Source organism: Eucyclogobius newberryi, unplaced genomic scaffold (assembly GCF_026437365.1).
Source record: "Eucyclogobius newberryi isolate DKJ021-1_F unplaced genomic scaffold, fEucNew1.0.hap1 SCAF_54, whole genome shotgun sequence".
NCBI classification, from domain to species: domain Eukaryota; kingdom Metazoa; phylum Chordata; class Actinopteri; order Gobiiformes; family Gobiidae; genus Eucyclogobius; species Eucyclogobius newberryi.
The window spans coordinates 442,740-463,966 of NW_027316212.1; the positions used below are offsets into that span (position 1 = coordinate 442,740).

Sequence of the window (21,227 nt, forward strand, 5' to 3'; positions counted from 1 at the left end):
AGAGCCTGTATCAGATCCTGAACACGCCTAAAGAGACTTTATCAGATCCTGAACACGCCTCAGGAGCCTGTATCTGATCCTGAACACGCCTCCAGAGCCTGTATCAGATCCTGAACACGCCTAAAGAGCCTTTATCAGATCCTGAACACGCCTCCAGAGCCTGTATCAGATCCTGAACACGCCTCCAGAGCCTGTATCAGATCCTGAACACGCCTCCAGAGCCTGTATCAGGTCCTGAACATGGGTCCAGAGCCTGTATCAGGTCCTTAACACGCCTCCAGAGCCTGATTCAGATCCTGAACACGCCCCCAGAGCCTGTATCAGGTCCTGAACACGCGTCCAGAGCCTGTATCAGATCCTGAACATGCCTCCAGAGCCTGTATCAGGTCCTGAACACGCGTCCAGAGCCTGTATCAGGTCCTGAACACGCGTCCAGAGCCTGTATCAGGTCCTGAACACGCCTCCAGAGCCTGTATCAGATCCTGAACATGCCTCCAGAGCCTGTATCAGATCCTGAACACGCCTAAAGAGCCTGTATCAGATCCTGAACACGCCTCCAAAGCCTGTATCAGGTCCTGAACACGCCTCCAGAGCCTGTATCAGATCCTAAACACGCCTCCAGAGCCTGTATCAGGTCCTGAACACGCGTCCAGAGCCTGTATCAGGTCCTGAACACGCCTCCAGAGCCTGTATCAGATCCTGAACACGCCTAAAGAGCCTGTATCAGATCCTGAACACGCCTCCAGAGCCTGTATCAGGTCCTGAACATGCCTCCAGAGCCTGTATCAGATCCTGAACATGCCTCCAGAGCCTGTATCAGATCCTGAACACGCCTTCAGAGCCTGTATCAGATCCTGAACACGCCTAAAGAGCCTGTATCAGATCCTGAACATGCCTCCAGAGCCTGTATCAGATCCTGAACACGCCTCCAGAGCCTGTATCAGATCCTGAACACGCCTCCAGAGCCTGTATCAGATCCTGAACACGCCTAAAGAGCCTTTATCAGATCCTGAACACACCTCCGGAGCCTGTATCTGATCCTGAACACGCCTCCAGAGCCTGTATCAGATCCTGAACACGCCTAAAGAGCCTTTATCAGATCCTGAACACGCCTCCAGAGCCTGTATCAGATCCTGAACACGCCTCCAGAGCCTCTATCAGATCCTGAACATGCCTCCAGAGCCTGTATCAGATCCTGAACACGCCTAAAGAGCCTTTATCAGATCCTGAACACGCCTCAGGAGCCTGTATCTGATCCTGAACACGCCTCCAGAGCCTGTATCAGATCCTGAACACGCCTAAAGAGCCTTTATCAGATCCTGAACACGCCTCCAGAGCCTGTATCAGATCCTGAACACGCCTCCAGAGCCTGTATCAGATCCTGAACATGCCTCCAGAGCCTGTATCAGATCCTGAACATGCCTCCAGAGCCTGTATCAGATCCTGAACACGCCTCCAGAGCCTGTATCAGGTCCTGAACATGGGTCCAGAGCCTGTATCAGGTCCTGAACACGCCTCCAGAGCCTGATCCAGATCCTGAACACGCCCCCAGAGCCTGTATCAGGTCCTGAACACGCGTCCAGAGCCTTTATCAGGTCCTGAACACGCCCCCAGAGCCAGTATCAGATCCTGAACACGCCTCCAGAGCCTGTATCAGATCCTGAACATGCCTACAGAGCCTGTATCAGATCCTGAACACGCGTCCAGAGCCTGTACCAGATCCTGAACACGCCCCCAGAGCCTGTATCAGATCCTGAACACGCCTCCGGAGCCTGTATCAGATCCTGAACACGCCTAAAGAGCCTTTATCAGATCCTGAACACGCCTCCGGAGCCTGTATCGGATCCTGAACATAACTCCAGAGCCTGTATCAGATCCTGAACACGCCTAAAGAGCCTTTATCAGATCCTGAACATAACTCCAGAGCCTGTATCAGATCCTGAACACGCCTAAAGAGCCTTTATCAGATCCTGAACACGCCTCCGGAGCCTGTATCGGATCCTGAACACGCCTCCAGAGCCTGTATCAGATACTGAACAGGCCTAAAGAGCCTGTATCAGATCCTGAACATGCCTCCAGAGCCTGTATCAGATCCTGAACACGGCTCCAGAGCCTGTATCAGATCCTGAACATGCCTCCAGAGCCTGTATCAGATCCTGAACATGCCTCCAGAGCCTGTATCAGATCCTGAACACGCCTCCAGAGTCTGTATCAGATCCTGAACACGCCTCCAGAGTCTGTATCAGATCCTGAACACGCCTCCAGAGCCTGTATCAGATCCTGAACATGCCTCCAGAGCCTGTATCAGATCCTGAACACGCCCCCAGAGCCAGTATCAGATCCTGAACACGCCTCCAGAGCCTGTATCAGATCCTGAACATGCCTCAAGAGCCTGTATCAGATCCTGAACACGCGTCCAGAGCCTGTACCAGATCCTGAACACGCCCCCAGAGCCTGTATCAGATCCTGAACACGCCTCAGATCCTGAACACGCCTCCAGAGCCTGTATCAGATCCTGAACACGCCTCCAGAGCCTGTATCAGATCCTGAACACGCCTCCAGAGCCTGTATCAGATCCTGAACACGCCTAAAGAGCCTTTATCAGATCCTTAACACGCCTCCAGAGCCTGTATCAGATCCTGAACACGCCTCCAGAGTCTGTATCAGATCCTGAACACGCCTCCAGAGCCTGTATCAGATCCTGAACACGCCTCCAGAGCCTGTATCAGATCCTGAACACGCCCCCAGAGCCTGTATCAGATCCTGAACACGCCTCCAGAGCCTGTATCAGATCCTGAACACGCCCCCAGAGCCTGTATCAGATCCTGAACACGCCTCCAGAGCCTGTATCAGATCCTGAACACGCCCCCAGAGCCTGTATCAGATCCTGAACACGCCTCCAGAGCCTGTATCAGATCCTGAACATGCCTCCAGAGCCTGTATCAGATCCTGAACATGCCTCCAGAGCCTGTATCAGATCCTGAACACGCCTCCAGAGTCTGTATCAGATCCTGAACACGCCTCCAGAGTCTGTATCAGATCCTGAACACGCCTCCAGAGCCTGTATCTGATCCTGAACATGCCTCCAGAGCCTGTATCAGATCCTGAACACGCCCCCAGAGCCAGTATCAGATCCTGAACACGCCTCCAGAGCCTGTATCAGATCCTGAACATGCCTAAAGAGCCTGTATCAGATCCTGAACACGCGTCCAGAGCCTGTACCAGATCCTGAACACGACCCCAGAGCCTGTATCAGATCCTGAACACGCCTCAGATCCTGAACACGCCTCCAGAGCCTGTATCAGATCCTGAACACGCCTCCAGAGCCTGTATCAGATCCTGAACACGCCTCCAGAGCCTGTATCAGATCCTGAACACGCCTAAAGAGCCTTTATCAGATCCTTAACACGCCTCCAGAGCCTGTATCAGATCCTGAACACGCCTCCAGAGTCTGTATCAGATCCTGAACACGCCTCCAGAGCCTGTATCAGATCCTGAACACGCCTCCAGAGCCTGTATCAGATCCTGAACACGCCCCCAGAGCCTGTATCAGATCCTGAACACGCCTCCAGAGCCTGTATCAGATCCTGAACACGCCCCCAGAGCCTGTATCAGATCCTGAACACGCCTCCAGAGCCTGTATCAGATCCTGAACACGCCCCCAGAGCCTGTATATGATCCTGAACACGCCCCCAGAGCCTGTATCAGATCCTGAACACGCCTCCAGAGCCTGTATCAGATCCTGAACACGCCTAAAGAGCCTGTATCAGATCCTGAACACGCGTCCAGAGCCTGTACCAGATCCTGAACACGCCTCCAGAGCCTGTATCAGATCCTGAACACGCCTCCAGAGCCTGTATCAGATCCTGAGCACGCCTAAAGAGCCTTTATCAGATCCTGAACACACCTCAGGAGCCTGTATCTGATCCTGAACACCCCTCCAGAGCCTGTATCAGATCCTGAACACGCCTAAAGAGCCTTTATCAGATCCTGAACACGCCTCAGGAGCCTGTATCTGATCCTGAACACGCCTCCAGAGCCTGTATCAGATCCTGAACACGCCTAAAGAGCCTTTATCAGATCCTGAACACGCCTCCAGAGCCTGTATCAGATCCTGAACACGCCTCCAGAGCCTGTATCAGATCCTGAACACGCCTCCAGAGCCTGTATCAGGTCCTGAACATGGGTCCAGAGCCTGTATCAGGTCCTGAACACGCCTCCAGAGCCTGATTCAGATCCTGAACACGCCCCCAGAGCCTGTATCAGGTCCTGAACACGCGTCCAGAGCCTGTATCAGATCCTGAACATGCCTCCAGAGCCTGTATCAGGTCCTGAACACGCGTCCAGAGCCTGTATCAGGTCCTGAACACGCGTCCAGAGCCTGTATCAGGTCCTGAACACGCCTCCAGAGCCTGTATCAGATCCTGAACATGCCTCCAGAGCCTGTATCAGATCCTGAACACGCCTAAAGAGCCTGTATCAGATCCTGAACACGCCTCCAAAGCCTGTATCAGGTCCTGAACACGCCTCCAGAGCCTGTATCAGATCCTGAACACGCCTCCAGAGCCTGTATCAGGTCCTGAACACGCGTCCAGAGCCTGTATCAGGTCCTGAACACGCCTCCAGAGCCTGTATCAGATCCTGAACACGCCTCCAGAGCCTGTATCAGATCCTGAGCACGCCTAAAGAGCCTTTATCAGATCCTGAACACACCTCAGGAGCCTGTATCTGATCCTGAACACGCCTCCAGAGCCTGTATCAGATCCTGAACACGCCTAAAGAGCCTTTATCAGATCCTGAACACGCCTCCGGAGCCTGTATCAGATCCTGAACATGCCTCCAGAGCCTGTATCAGATCCTGAACACGCCTAAAGAGACTTTATCAGATCCTGAACACGCCTCAGGAGCCTGTATCAGATCCTGAACACGCCTAAAGAGCCTTTATCAGATCGCTAACACGCCTCCAGAGCCTGTATCAGATCCTGAACACGCCTCTAGAGTCTGTATCAGATCCTGAACACGCCCCCAGAGCCTGTATCAGATCCTGAACACGCCTAAAGAGCCTTTATCAGATCCTGAACACGCCTCCGGAGCCTGTATCAGATCCTGAACATGCCTCCAGAGCCTGTATCAGATCCTGAACACGCCTAAAGAGACTTTATCAGATCCTGAACACGCCTCAGGAGCCTGTATCAGATCCTGAACACGCCTAAAGAGCCTTTATCAGATCGCTAACACGCCTCCAGAGTCTGTATCAGATCCTGAACACGCCTCCAGAGCCTGTATCAGATCCTGAACACGCCCCCAGAGCCTGTATCAGATCCTGAACACGCCTCCAGAGCCTGTATCAGATCCTGAACACGCCCCCAGAGCCTGTATCAGATCCTGAACACGCCTCCAGAGCCTGTATCAGATCCTGAACACGCCCCCAGAGCCTGTATATGATCCTGAACAGGCCCCCAGAGCCTGTATCAGATCCTGAACACGCCTCCAGAGCCTGTATCAGATCCTGAACACGCCTAAAGAGCCTGTATCAGATCCTGAACACGCGTCCAGAGCCTGTACCAGATCCTGAACACGCCTCCAGAGCCTGTATCAGATCCTGAACACGCCTCCAGAGCCTGTATCAGATCCTGAGCACGCCTAAAGAGCCTTTATCAGATCCTGAACACACCTCAGGAGCCTGTATCTGATCCTGAACACGCCTCCAGAGCCTGTATCAGATCCTGAACACGCCTAAAGAGCCTTTATCAGATCCTGAACACGCCTCCGGAGCCTGTATCAGATCCTGAACATGCCTCCAGAGCCTGTATCAGATCCTGAACACGCCTAAAGAGACTTTATCAGATCCTGAACACGCCTCAGGAGCCTGTATCTGATCCTGAACACGCCTCCAGAGCCTGTATCAGATCCTGAACACGCCTAAAGAGCCTTTATCAGATCCTGAACACGCCTCCAGAGCCTGTATCAGATCCTGAACACGCCTCCAGAGCCTGTATCAGATCCTGAACACGCCTCCAGAGCCTGTATCAGGTCCTGAACATGGGTCCAGAGCCTGTATCAGGTCCTGAACACGCCTCCAGAGCCTGATTCAGATCCTGAACACGCCCCCAGAGCCTGTATCAGGTCCTGAACACGCGTCCAGAGCCTGTATCAGATCCTGAACATGCCTCCAGAGCCTGTATCAGGTCCTGAACACGCGTCCAGAGCCTGTATCAGGTCCTGAACACGCGTCCAGAGCCTGTATCAGGTCCTGAACACGCCTCCAGAGCCTGTATCAGATCCTGAACATGCCTCCAGAGCCTGTATCAGATCCTGAACACGCCTAAAGAGCCTGTATCAGATCCTGAACACGCCTCCAAAGCCTGTATCAGGTCCTGAACACGCCTCCAGAGCCTGTATCAGATCCTAAACACGCCTCCAGAGCCTGTATCAGGTCCTGAACACGCGTCCAGAGCCTGTATCAGGTCCTGAACACGCCTCCAGAGCCTGTATCAGATCCTGAACACGCCTAAAGAGCCTGTATCAGATCCTGAACACGCCTCCAGAGCCTGTATCAGGTCCTGAACATGCCTCCAGAGCCTGTATCAGATCCTGAACATGCCTCCAGAGCCTGTATCAGATCCTGAACACGCCTTCAGAGCCTGTATCAGATCCTGAACACGCCTAAAGAGCCTGTATCAGATCCTGAACATGCCTCCAGAGCCTGTATCAGATCCTGAACACGCCTCCAGAGCCTGTATCAGATCCTGAACACGCCTCCAGAGCCTGTATCAGATCCTGAACACGCCTAAAGAGCCTTTATCAGATCCTGAACACACCTCCGGAGCCTGTATCTGATCCTGAACACGCCTCCAGAGCCTGTATCAGATCCTGAACACGCCTAAAGAGCCTTTATCAGATCCTGAACACGCCTCCAGAGCCTGTATCAGATCCTGAACACGCCTCCAGAGCCTCTATCAGATCCTGAACATGCCTCCAGAGCCTGTATCAGATCCTGAACACGCCTAAAGAGCCTTTATCAGATCCTGAACACGCCTCAGGAGCCTGTATCTGATCCTGAACACGCCTCCAGAGCCTGTATCAGATCCTGAACACGCCTAAAGAGCCTTTATCAGATCCTGAACACGCCTCCAGAGCCTGTATCAGATCCTGAACACGCCTCCAGAGCCTGTATCAGATCCTGAACATGCCTCCAGAGCCTGTATCAGATCCTGAACATGCCTCCAGAGCCTGTATCAGATCCTGAACACGCCTCCAGAGCCTGTATCAGGTCCTGAACATGGGTCCAGAGCCTGTATCAGGTCCTGAACACGCCTCCAGAGCCTGATCCAGATCCTGAACACGCCCCCAGAGCCTGTATCAGGTCCTGAACACGCGTCCAGAGCCTTTATCAGGTCCTGAACACGCCCCCAGAGCCAGTATCAGATCCTGAACACGCCTCCAGAGCCTGTATCAGATCCTGAACATGCCTACAGAGCCTGTATCAGATCCTGAACACGCGTCCAGAGCCTGTACCAGATCCTGAACACGCCCCCAGAGCCTGTATCAGATCCTGAACACGCCTCCGGAGCCTGTATCAGATCCTGAACACGCCTAAAGAGCCTTTATCAGATCCTGAACACGCCTCCGGAGCCTGTATCGGATCCTGAACATAACTCCAGAGCCTGTATCAGATCCTGAACACGCCTAAAGAGCCTTTATCAGATCCTGAACATAACTCCAGAGCCTGTATCAGATCCTGAACACGCCTAAAGAGCCTTTATCAGATCCTGAACACGCCTCCGGAGCCTGTATCGGATCCTGAACACGCCTCCAGAGCCTGTATCAGATACTGAACAGGCCTAAAGAGCCTGTATCAGATCCTGAACATGCCTCCAGAGCCTGTATCAGATCCTGAACACGGCTCCAGAGCCTGTATCAGATCCTGAACATGCCTCCAGAGCCTGTATCAGATCCTGAACATGCCTCCAGAGCCTGTATCAGATCCTGAACACGCCTCCAGAGTCTGTATCAGATCCTGAACACGCCTCCAGAGTCTGTATCAGATCCTGAACACGCCTCCAGAGCCTGTATCAGATCCTGAACATGCCTCCAGAGCCTGTATCAGATCCTGAACACGCCCCCAGAGCCAGTATCAGATCCTGAACACGCCTCCAGAGCCTGTATCAGATCCTGAACATGCCTCAAGAGCCTGTATCAGATCCTGAACACGCGTCCAGAGCCTGTACCAGATCCTGAACACGCCCCCAGAGCCTGTATCAGATCCTGAACACGCCTCAGATCCTGAACACGCCTCCAGAGCCTGTATCAGATCCTGAACACGCCTCCAGAGCCTGTATCAGATCCTGAACACGCCTCCAGAGCCTGTATCAGATCCTGAACACGCCTAAAGAGCCTTTATCAGATCCTTAACACGCCTCCAGAGCCTGTATCAGATCCTGAACACGCCTCCAGAGTCTCTATCAGATCCTGAACACGCCTCCAGAGCCTGTATCAGATCCTGAACACGCCTCCAGAGCCTGTATCAGATCCTGAACACGCCCCCAGAGCCTGTATCAGATCCTGAACACGCCTCCAGAGCCTGTATCAGATCCTGAACACGCCCCCAGAGCCTGTATCAGATCCTGAACACGCCTCCAGAGCCTGTATCAGATCCTGAACACGCCCCCAGAGCCTGTATCAGAAACTGAACACGCCTCCAGAGCCTGTATCAGATCCTGAACATGCCTCCAGAGCCTGTATCAGATCCTGAACATGCCTCCAGAGCCTGTATCAGATCCTGAACACGCCTCCAGAGTCTGTATCAGATCCTGAACACGCCTCCAGAGTCTGTATCAGATCCTGAACACGCCTCCAGAGCCTGTATCTGATCCTGAACATGCCTCCAGAGCCTGTATCAGATCCTGAACACGCCCCCAGAGCCAGTATCAGATCCTGAACACGCCTCCAGAGCCTGTATCAGATCCTGAACATGCCTAAAGAGCCTGTATCAGATCCTGAACACGCGTCCAGAGCCTGTACCAGATCCTGAACACGACCCCAGAGCCTGTATCAGATCCTGAACACGCCTCAGATCCTGAACACGCCTCCAGAGCCTGTATCAGATCCTGAACACGCCTCCAGAGCCTGTATCAGATCCTGAACACGCCTCCAGAGCCTGTATCAGATCCTGAACACGCCTAAAGAGCCTTTATCAGATCCTTAACACGCCTCCAGAGCCTGTATCAGATCCTGAACACGCCTCCAGAGTCTGTATCAGATCCTGAACACGCCTCCAGAGCCTGTATCAGATCCTGAACACGCCTCCAGAGCCTGTATCAGATCCTGAACACGCCCCCAGAGCCTGTATCAGATCCTGAACACGCCTCCAGAGCCTGTATCAGATCCTGAACACGCCCCCAGAGCCTGTATCAGATCCTGAACACGCCTCCAGAGCCTGTATCAGATCCTGAACACGCCCCCAGAGCCTGTATATGATCCTGAACACGCCCCCAGAGCCTGTATCAGATCCTGAACACGCCTCCAGAGCCTGTATCAGATCCTGAACACGCCTAAAGAGCCTGTATCAGATCCTGAACACGCGTCCAGAGCCTGTACCAGATCCTGAACACGCCTCCAGAGCCTGTATCAGATCCTGAACACGCCTCCAGAGCCTGTATCAGATCCTGAGCACGCCTAAAGAGCCTTTATCAGATCCTGAACACACCTCAGGAGCCTGTATCTGATCCTGAACACCCCTCCAGAGCCTGTATCAGATCCTGAACACGCCTAAAGAGCCTTTATCAGATCCTGAACACGCCTCAGGAGCCTGTATCTGATCCTGAACACGCCTCCAGAGCCTGTATCAGATCCTGAACACGCCTAAAGAGCCTTTATCAGATCCTGAACACGCCTCCAGAGCCTGTATCAGATCCTGAACACGCCTCCAGAGCCTGTATCAGATCCTGAACACGCCTCCAGAGCCTGTATCAGGTCCTGAACATGGGTCCAGAGCCTGTATCAGGTCCTGAACACGCCTCCAGAGCCTGATTCAGATCCTGAACACGCCCCCAGAGCCTGTATCAGGTCCTGAACACGCGTCCAGAGCCTGTATCAGATCCTGAACATGCCTCCAGAGCCTGTATCAGGTCCTGAACACGCGTCCAGAGCCTGTATCAGGTCCTGAACACGCGTCCAGAGCCTGTATCAGGTCCTGAACACGCCTCCAGAGCCTGTATCAGATCCTGAACATGCCTCCAGAGCCTGTATCAGATCCTGAACACGCCTAAAGAGCCTGTATCAGATCCTGAACACGCCTCCAAAGCCTGTATCAGGTCCTGAACACGCCTCCAGAGCCTGTATCAGATCCTGAACACGCCTCCAGAGCCTGTATCAGGTCCTGAACACGCGTCCAGAGCCTGTATCAGGTCCTGAACACGCCTCCAGAGCCTGTATCAGATCCTGAACACGCCTCCAGAGCCTGTATCAGATCCTGAGCACGCCTAAAGAGCCTTTATCAGATCCTGAACACACCTCAGGAGCCTGTATCTGATCCTGAACACGCCTCCAGAGCCTGTATCAGATCCTGAACACGCCTAAAGAGCCTTTATCAGATCCTGAACACGCCTCCGGAGCCTGTATCAGATCCTGAACATGCCTCCAGAGCCTGTATCAGATCCTGAACACGCCTAAAGAGACTTTATCAGATCCTGAACACGCCTCAGGAGCCTGTATCTGATCCTGAACACGCCTCCAGAGCCTGTATCAGATCCTGAACACGCCTAAAGAGCCTTTATCAGATCCTGAACACGCCTCCAGAGCCTGTATCAGATCCTGAACACGCCTCCAGAGCCTGTATCAGATCCTGAACACGCCTCCAGAGCCTGTATCAGATCCTGAACACGCCTCCAGAGCCTGTATCAGATCCTGAACATGCCTCCAGAGCCTGTATCAGATCCTGAACACGCCTAAAGAGCCTGTATCAGATCCTGAACACGCCTCCAAAGCCTGTATCAGGTCCTGAACCCGCCTCCAGAGCCTGTATCAGATCCTGAACACGCCTCCAGAGCCTGTATCAGGTCCTGAACACGCGTCCAGAGCCTGTATCAGGTCCTGAACACGCCTCCAGAGCCTGTATCAGATCCTGAACACGCCTAAAGAGCCTGTATCAGATCCTGAACACGCCTCCAGAGCCTGTATCAGGTCCTGAACATGCCTCCAGAGCCTGTATCAGATCCTGAACATGCCTCCAGAGCCTGTATCAGATCCTGAACACGCCTTCAGAGCCTGTATCAGATCCTGAACACGCCTAAAGAGCCTGTATCAGATCCTGAACATGCCTCCAGAGCCTGTATCAGATCCTGAACACGCCTCCAGAGCCTGTATCAGATCCTGAACACACCTCCAGAGCCTGTATCAGATCATGAACACGCCTAAAGAGCCTTTATCAGATCCTGAACACACCTCCGGAGCCTGTATCTGATCCTGAACACGCCTCCAGAGCCTGTATCAGATCCTGAACACGCCTAAAGAGCCTTTATCAGATCCTGAACACGCCTCCAGAGCCTGTATCAGATCCTGAACACGCCTCCAGAGCCTCTATCAGATCCTGAACATGCCTCCAGAGCCTGTATCAGATCCTGAACACGCCTAAAGAGCCTTTATCAGATCCTGAACACGCCTCAGGAGCCTGTATCTGATCCTGAACACGCCTCCAGAGCCTGTATCAGATCCTGAACACGCCTAAAGAGCCTTTATCAGATCCTGAACACGCCTCCAGAGCCTGTATCAGATCCTGAACACGCCTCCAGAGCCTGTATCAGATCCTGAACATGCCTCCAGAGCCTGTATCAGATCCTGAACATGCCTCCAGAGCCTGTATCAGATCCTGAACACGCCTCCAGAGCCTGTATCAGGTCCTGAACATGGGTCCAGAGCCTGTATCAGGTCCTGAACACGCCTCCAGAGCCTGTATCAGATCCTGAACACGCCTCCAGAGCCTGTATCAGATCCTGAACACGCCTCCAGAGCCTGTATCAGGTCCTGAACATGGGTCCAGAGCCTGTATCAGATCCTGAACACGCCTCCAGAGCCTGTATCAGATCCTGAACACGCCTCCAGAGCCTGTATCAGATCCTGAACACGCCTCCAGAGCCTGTATCAGGTCCTGAACACGCCTCCAGAGCCTGTATCAGATCCTGAACATGCCTCCAGAGCCTGTATCAGATCCTGAACACGCCTAAAGAGCCTGTATCAGATCCTGAACACGCCTCCAAAGCCTGTATCAGGTCCTGAACACGCCTCCAGAGCCTGTATCAGATCCTGAACACGCCTCCAGAGCCTGTATCAGGTCCTGACCACGCGTCCAGAGCCTGTATCAGGTCCTGAACACGCCTCCAGAGCCTGTATCAGATCCTGAACACGCCTAAAGAGCCTGTATCAGATCCTGAACACGCCTCCAGAGCCTGTATCAGGTCCTGAACATGCCTCCAGAGCCTGTATCAGATCCTGAACATGCCTCCAGAGCCTGTATCAGATCCTGAACACGCCTTCAGAGCCTGTATCAGATCCTGAACACGCCTAAAGAGCCTGTATCAGATCCTGAACATGCCTCCAGAGCCTGTATCAGATCCTGAACACGCCTCCAGAGCCTGTATCAGATCCTGAACACGCCTCCAGAGCCTGTATCAGATCCTGAACACGCCTAAAGAGCCTTTATCAGATCCTGAACACACCTCCGGAGCCTGTATCTGATCCTGAACACGCCTCCAGAGCCTGTATCAGATCCTGAACACGCCTAAAGAGCCTTTATCAGATCCTGAACACGCCTCCAGAGCCTGTATCAGATCCTGAACACGCCTCCAGAGCCTCTATCAGATCCTGAACATGCCTCCAGAGCCTGTATCAGATCCTGAACACGCCTAAAGAGCCTTTATCAGATCCTGAACACGCCTCAGGAGCCTGTATCTGATCCTGAACACGCCTCCAGAGCCTGTATCAGATCCTGAACACGCCTAAAGAGCCTTTATCAGATCCTGAACACGCCTCCAGAGCCTGTATCAGATCCTGAACACGCCTCCAGAGCCTGTATCAGATCCTGAACATGCCTCCAGAGCCTGTATCAGATCCTGAACATGCCTCCAGAGCCTGTATCAGATCCTGAACACGCCTCCAGAGCCTGTATCAGGTCCTGAACATGGGTCCAGAGCCTGTATCAGGTCCTGAACACGCCTCCAGAGCCTGATTCAGATCCTGAACACGCCCCCAGAGCCTGTATCAGGTCCTGAACACGCGTCCAGAGCCTGTATCAGGTCCTGAACACGCCCCCAGAGCCAGTATCAGATCCTGAACACGCCTCCAGAGCCTGTATCAGATCCTGAACATGCCTACAGAGCCTGTATCAGATCCTGAACACGCGTCCAGAGCCTGTACCAGATCCTGAACACGCCCCCAGAGCCTGTATCAGATCCTGAACACGCCTCCGGAGCCTGTATCGGATCCTGAACATAACTCCAGAGCCTGTATCAGATCCTGAACACGCCTAAAGAGCCTTTATCAGATCCTGAACATAACTCCAGAGCCTGTATCAGATCCTGAACACGCCTAAAGAGCCTTTATCAGATCCTGAACACGCCTCCGGAGCCTGTATCGGATCCTGAACACGCCTCCAGAGCCTGTATCAGATACTGAACAGGCCTAAAGAGCCTGTATCAGATCCTGAACATGCCTCCAGAGCCTGTATCAGATCCTGAACACGCCTCCAGAGCCTGTATCAGATCCTGAACATGCCTCCAGAGCCTGTATCAGATCCTGAACATGCCTCCAGAGCCTGTATCAGATCCTGAACACGCCTCCAGAGTCTGTATCAGATCCTGAACACGCCTCCAGAGCCTGTATCAGATCCTGAACATGCCTCCAGAGCCTGTATCAGATCCTGAACACGCCCCCAGAGCCAGTATCAGATCCTGAACACGCCTCCAGAGCCTGTATCAGATCCTGAACATGCCTAAAGAGCCTGTATCAGATCCTGAACACGCGTCCAGAGCCTGTACCAGATCCTGAACACGCCCCCAGAGCCTGTATCAGATCCTGAACACGCCTCAGATCCTGAACACGCCTCCAGAGCCTGTATCAGATCCTGAACACGCCTCCAGAGCCTGTATCAGATCCTGAACACGCCTCCAGAGCCTGTATCAGATCCTGAACACGCCTAAAGAGCCTTTATCAGATCCTTAACACGCCTCCAGAGCCTGTATCAGATCCTGAACACGCCTCCAGAGTCTGTATCAGATCCTGAACACGCCTCCAGAGCTTGTATCAGATCCTGAACACGCCTCCAGAGCCTGTATCAGATCCTGAACACGCCCCCAGAGCCTGTATCAGATCCTGAACACGCCTCCAGAGCCTGTATCAGATCCTGAACACGCCCCCAGAGCCTGTATCAGATCCTGAACACGCCTCCAGAGCCTGTATCAGATCCTGAACACGCCCCCAGAGCCTGTATCAGATCCTGAACACGCCTCCAGAGCCTGTATCAGATCCTGAACATGCCTCCAGAGCCTGTATCAGATCCTGAACATGCCTCCAGAGCCTGTATCAGATCCTGAACACGCCTCCAGAGTCTGTATCAGATCCTGAACACGCCTCCAGAGTCTGTATCAGATCCTGAACACGCCTCCAGAGCCTGTATCTGATCCTGAACATGCCTCCAGAGCCTGTATCAGATCCTGAACACGCCCCCAGAGCCAGTATCAGATCCTGAACACGCCTCCAGAGCCTGTATCAGATCCTTAACATGCCTAAAGAGCCTGTATCAGATCCTGAACACGCGTCCAGAGCCTGTACCAGATCCTGAACACGACCCCAGAGCCTGTATCAGATCCTGAACACGCCTCCAGAGCCTGTATCAGATCCTGAACACGCCTAAAGAGCCTTTATCAGATCCTTAACACGCCTCCAGAGCCTGTATCAGATCCTGAACACGCCTCAGATCCTGAACACGCCTCCAGAGCCTGTATCAGATCCTGAACACGCCTCCAGAGCCTGTATCAGATCCTGAACACGCCTCCAGAGCCTGTATCAGATCCTGAACACGCCTAAAGAGCCTTTATCAGATCCTTAACACGCCTCCAGAGCCTGTATCAGATCCTGAACACGCCTCCAGAGTCTGTATCTGATCCTGAACACGCCTCCAGAGCCTGTATCAGATCCTGAACACGCCTCCAGAGCCTGTATCAGATCCTGAACACGCCCCCAGAGCCTGTATCAGATCCTGAACACGCCTCCAGAGCCTGTATCAGATCCTGAACACGCCCCCAGAGCCTGTATCAGATCCTGAACACGCCTCCAGAGCCTGTATCAGATCCTGAACACGCCCCCAGAGCCTGTATATGATCCTGAACACGCCCCCAGAGCCTGTATCAGATCCTGAACACGCCTCCAGAGCCTGTATCAGATCCTGAACACGCCTAAAGAGCCTGTATCAGATCCTGAACACGCGTCCAGAGCCTGTACCAGATCCTGAACACGCCTCCAGAGCCTGTATCAGATCCTGAACACGCCTCCAGAGCCTGTATCAGATCCTGAGCACGCCTAAAGAGCCTTTATCAGATCCTGAACACACCTCAGGAGCCTGTATCTGATCCTGAACACCCCTCCAGAGCCTGTATCAGATCCTGAACACACCTAAAGAGCCTTTATCAGATCCTGAACACGCCTCCGGAGCCTGTATCAGATCCTGAACATGCCTCCAGAGCCTGTATCAGATCCTGAACACGCCTAAAGAGCCTCTATCAGATCCTGAACACGCCTCAGGAGCCTGTATCTGATCCTGAACACGCCTCCAGAGCCTGTATCAGATCCTGAACACGCCTAAAGAGCCTTTATCAGATCCTGAACACGCCTCCAGAGCCTGTATCAGGTCCTGAACATGGGTCCAGAGCCTGTATCAGGTCCTGAACACGCCTCCAGAGCCTGATTCAGATCCTGAACACGCCCCCAGAGCCTGTATCAGGTCCTGAACATGGGTCCAGAGCCTGTATCAGGTCCTGAACACGCCTCCAGAGCCTGATTCAGATCCTGAACACGCCTCCAGAGCCTGTATCAGATCCTGAACACGCCCCCAGAGCCTGTATCAGATCCTGAACACGCCTCCAGAGCCTGTATCAGATCCTGAACACGCCTAAAGAGCCTGTATCAGATCCTGAACACGCGTCCAGAGCCTGTACCAGATCCTGAACACGCCCCCAGAGCCTGTATCAGATCCTGAACACGCCTCCAGAGCCTGTATCAGATCCTGAACACGCCTCCAGAGCCTGTATCAGATCCTGAACACGCCTAAAAAGCCTTTACCAGATCCTGAACACACCTCAGGAGCCTGTATCTGATCCTGAACACGCCTCCAGAGCCTGTATCAGATCCTGAACACGCCTAAAGAGCCTTTATCAGATCCTGAACACGCCTCCAGAGCCTGTATCAGATCCTGAACACGCCTCCAGAGCCTGTATCAGATCCTGAACATGCCTCCAGAGCCTGTATCAGATCCTGAACATGCCTCCAGAGCCTGTATCAGATCCTGAACACGCCTCCAGAGCCTGTATCAGGTCCTGAACATGGGTCCAGAGCCTGTATCAGGTCCTGAACACGCCTCCAGAGCCTGATTCAGATCCTGAACACGCCCCCAGAGCCTGTATCAGGTCCTGAACACGCGTCCAGAGCCTGTATCAGATCCTGAACATGCCTCCAGAGCCTGTATCAGGTCCTGAACACGCGTCCAGAGCCTGTATCAGGTCCTGAACACGCGTCCAGAGCCTGTATCAGGTCCTGAACACGCCTCCAGAGCCTGTATCAGATCCTGAACATGCCTCCAGAGCCTGTATCAGATCCTGAACACGCCTAAAGAGCCTGTATCAGATCCTGAACACGCCTCCAGAGCCTGTATCAGATCCTGAACACGCCTAAAGAGCCTTTATCAGATCCTGAACACGCCTCCAGAGCCTGTATCAGATCCTGAACACGCCTCCAGAGCCTGTATCAGATCCTGAACATGCCTCCAGAGCCTGTATCAGATCCTGAACATGCCTCCAGAGCCTGTATCAGATCCTGAACACGCCTCCAGAGCCTGTATCAGGTCCTGAACATGGGTCCAGAGCCTGTATCAGGTCCTGAACACGCCTCCAGAGCCTGATTCAGATCCTGAACACGCCCCCAGAGCCTGTATCAGGTCCTGAACACGCGTCCAGAGCCTGTATCAGATCCTGAACATAGCTCCAGAGCCTGTATCAGGTCCTGAACACGCGTCCAGAGCCTGTATCAGGTCCTGAACACGCCTCCAGAGCCTGTATCAGATCCTGAACATGCCTCCAGAGCCTGTATCAGATCCTGAACACGCCTAAAGAGCCTGTATCAGATCCTGAACACGCCTCCAAAGCCTGTATCAGGTCCTGAACACGCCTCCAGAGCCTGTATCAGATCCTGAACACGCCTCCAGAGCCTGTATCAGGTCCTGAACACGCGTCCAGAGCCTGTATCAGGTCCTGAACACGCCTCCAGAGCCTGTATCAGATCCTGAACACGCCTAAAGAGCCTGTATCAGATCCTGAACACGCCTCCAGAGCCTGTATCAGATCCTGAACACGCCTCCAGAGCCTGTATCAGGTCCTGAACACGCCTCCAGAGCCTGTATCAGGTCCTGAACACGCCTCCAGAGCCTGTATCAGGTCCTGAACACGCGTCCAGAGCCTGTATCAGATCCTGAACACGCCTCCAGAGCCTGTATCAGGTCCTGAACACGCGTCCAGCGCCTGTATCAGGTCCTGAACACGCGTCCAGAGCCTGTATCAGGTCCTGAACACGCCTCCAGAGCCTGTATCAGATCCTGAACATGCCTCCAGAGCCTGTATCAGATCCTGACCACGCCTAAAGAGCCTGTATCAGATCCTGAACATGCCTCCAAAGCCTGTATCAGGTCCTGAACACGCCTCCAGAGCCTGTATCAGATCCTGAACACGCCTCCAGAGCCTGTATCAGGTCCTGAACACGCGTCCAGCGCCTGTATCAGGTCCTGAACACGCCTCCAGAGCCTGTATCAGATCCTGAACATGCCTCCAGAGCCTGTATCAGATCCTGAACACGCCTAAAGAGCCTGTATCAGATCCTGAACACGCCTCCAAAGCCTGTATCAGGTCCTGAACACGCCTCCAGAGCCTGTATCAGATCCTGAACACGCCTCCAGAGCCTGTATCAGGTCCTGAACACGCGTCCAGAGCCTGTATCAGGTCCTGAACACGCCTCCAGAGCCTGTATCAGATCCTGAACACGCCTAAAGAGCCTGTATCAGATCCTGAACACGCCTCCAGAGCCTGTATCAGATCCTGAACACGCCTCCAGAGCCTGTATCAGGTCCTGAACACGCCTCCAGAGCCTGTATCAGGTCCTGAACACGCGTCCAGAGCCTGTATCAGGTCCTGAACACGCCTCCAGAGCCTGTATCAGATCCTGAACATGCCTCCAGAGCCTGTATCAGATCCTGAACACGCCTAAAGAGCCTGTATCAGATCCTGAACACGCCTCCAAAGCCTGTATCAGGTCCTGAACACGCCTCCAGAGCCTGTATCAGATCCTGAACACGCCTCCAGAGCCTGTATCAGGTCCTGAACACGCGTCCAGAGCCTGTATCAGGTCCTGAACACGCGTCCAGAGCCTGTATCAGGTCCTGAACACGCCTCCAGAGCCTGTATCAGATCCTGAACATGCCTCCAGAGCCTGTATCAGATCCTGAACACGCCTAAAGAGCCTGTATCAGATCCTGAACACGCCTCCAAAGCCTGTATCAGGTCCTGAACACGCCTCCAGAGCCTGTATCAGATCCTGAACACGCCTCCAGAGCCTGTATCAGGTCCTGAACACGCGTCCAGAGCCTGTATCAGGTCCTGAACACGCCTCCAGAGCCTGTATCAGATCCTGAACACGCCTAAAGAGCCTGTATCAGATCCTGAACACGCCTCCAGAGCCTGTATCAGATCCTGAACACGCCTCCAGAGCCTGTATCAGGTCCTGAACACGCCTCCAGAGCCTGTATCAGGTCCTGAACACGCCTCCAGAGCCTGTATCAGGTCCTGAACACGCGTCCAGAGCCTGTATCAGATCCTGAACACGCCTCCAGAGCCTGTATCAGGTCCTGAACACGCGTCCAGTGCCTGTATCAGGTCCTGAACACGCATCCAGAGCCTGTATCAGGTCCTGAACACGCCTCCAGAGCCTGTATCAGATCCTGAACATGCCTCCAGAGCCTGTATCAGATCCTGAACACGCCTAAAGAGCCTGTATCAGATCCTGAACATGCCTCCAAAGCCTGTATCAGGTCCTGAACACGCCTCCAGAGCCTGTATCAGATCCTGAACACGCCTCCAGAGCCTGTATCAGGTCCTGAACACGCGTCCAGCGCCTGTATCAGGTCCTGAACACGCCTCCAGAGCCTGTATCAGATCCTGAACACGCCTAAAGAGCCTGTATAAGATCCTGAACACGCCTCCAGAGCCTGTATCAGATCCTGAACACGCCTAAAGAGCCTTTATCAGATCCTGAACACGCCTCCAGAGCCTGTATCAGATCCTGAACACGCCTCCAGAGCCTGTATCAGATCCTGAACATGCCTCCAGAGCCTGTATCAGATCCTGAACATGCCTCCAGAGCCTGTATCAGATCCTGAACACGCCTCCAGAGCCTGTATCAGATCCTGAACACGCCTCCAGAGCCTGTATCAGATCCTGAACATGCCTCCAGAGCCTGTATCAGATCCTGAACACGCCTAAAGAGCCTGTATCAGATCCTGAACACGCCTCCAGAGCCTGTATCAGATCCTGAACACGCCTAAAGAGCCTTTATCAGATCCTGAACACGCCTCCAGAGCCTGTATCAGATCCTGAACACGCCTCCAGAGCCTGTATCAGATCCTGAACATGCCTCCAGAGCCTGTATCAGATCCTGAACATGCCTCCAGAGCCTGTATCAGATCCTGAACACGCCTCCAGAGCCTGTATCAGGTCCTGAACATGGGTCCAGAGCCTGTATCAGGTCCTGAACACGCCTCCAGAGCCTGATTCAGATCCTGAACACGCCCCCAGAGCCTGTATCAGGTCCTGAACACGCCTCCAGAGCCTGTATCAGGTCCTGAACACGCGTCCAGAGCCTGTATCAGATCCTGAACACGCCTCCAGAGCCTGTATCAGATCCTGAACACGCCTCCAGAGCCTGTATCAGGTCCTGAACATGCCTCCAGAGCCTGTATCAGATCCTGAACACGCCTCGCGCTCTAAGTATGTGAGTGAAACGTCTTGGCACGCTGAAGTTAAACAAGTGTCGAGTGCTGCTGCGATACGTGCTCCATATGTGAGAATTGGCTCAAAGCGGCACGAGCTGGCAAACATCACCATTCGTCATGTTCAAGAGCGGCTTCATTACACGCTGCCGGCATTTTTATTTCAACAAAAATTAAAGAGACGGGATAAGGAGCCATTTTCAGAGCATAATATACGGCATGACATCAGATGAGGAGGGTTATTATGAGATCCAGGGCCAGGTCTGGAAAGAGTTAGACAAAGCTCAGGTTAAAAAGACATCACACTTTGTGCAAACTGACATCTTTGCTCAACAAAAGGAGGCGAAGCTTGGGCCGATCGTAGATATTTACTAAAACTGGAAAGTGTCAAAAAACGGAATAAATGCAACAGAGATCAAGTAAACACAAAACTGTGGAACAAGCAGACGACCCTCTCTGGCCCGCCTCTGGCCGGCCTCTGGCCCGCCTCTGGCCCACCTTTGGCCCGCCTCTGGCCCACCTCTGGCCCACCTTTGGCCCCACCTCTGGCCCGCCTCTGGCCCACCTTTGGCCCCACCTCTGGCCCGCCTCTGGCCCACCTCTGGCCCACCTCTGGCCCACCTTTGGCCCCACCTCTGGCCTGCCTCTGGCCCACCACTGGCCCACCTCTGGCCCGCCTCTGGCCCACCTCTGGCCCGCCTCTGGATGTTTGTAACCAGTGCAGTTTGGAAGCCATCGTTAAGCATCTGGTCTCATTAAAGCCCACCCAGCGTCGGGCCAGAGGTAGCACTAAATCACGTGGACTTTGTGGTGTTCTTATGCGGCAGTGGAAGGGTCGGTCGTAAATGAAGGGTCGGTCGTAAATGATGGGCTGTAGAGGTGCTCCGCCCCCTTCTAATCACAGCCATTCATCCTGAGCCCGGCCTCC

The 21,227-nt window shown here is 53.6% G+C and overlaps 1 protein-coding gene across 1 annotated transcript in view; it reads right to left on the bottom strand.

Moving 5' to 3' along the window:
* LOC140383559 (ephrin type-A receptor 4-like) overlaps positions 1-21,227 on the bottom strand; it is a 191,384-nt gene that overhangs the window by 49,848 nt on the left and 120,309 nt on the right. The window lies entirely within an intron of this gene.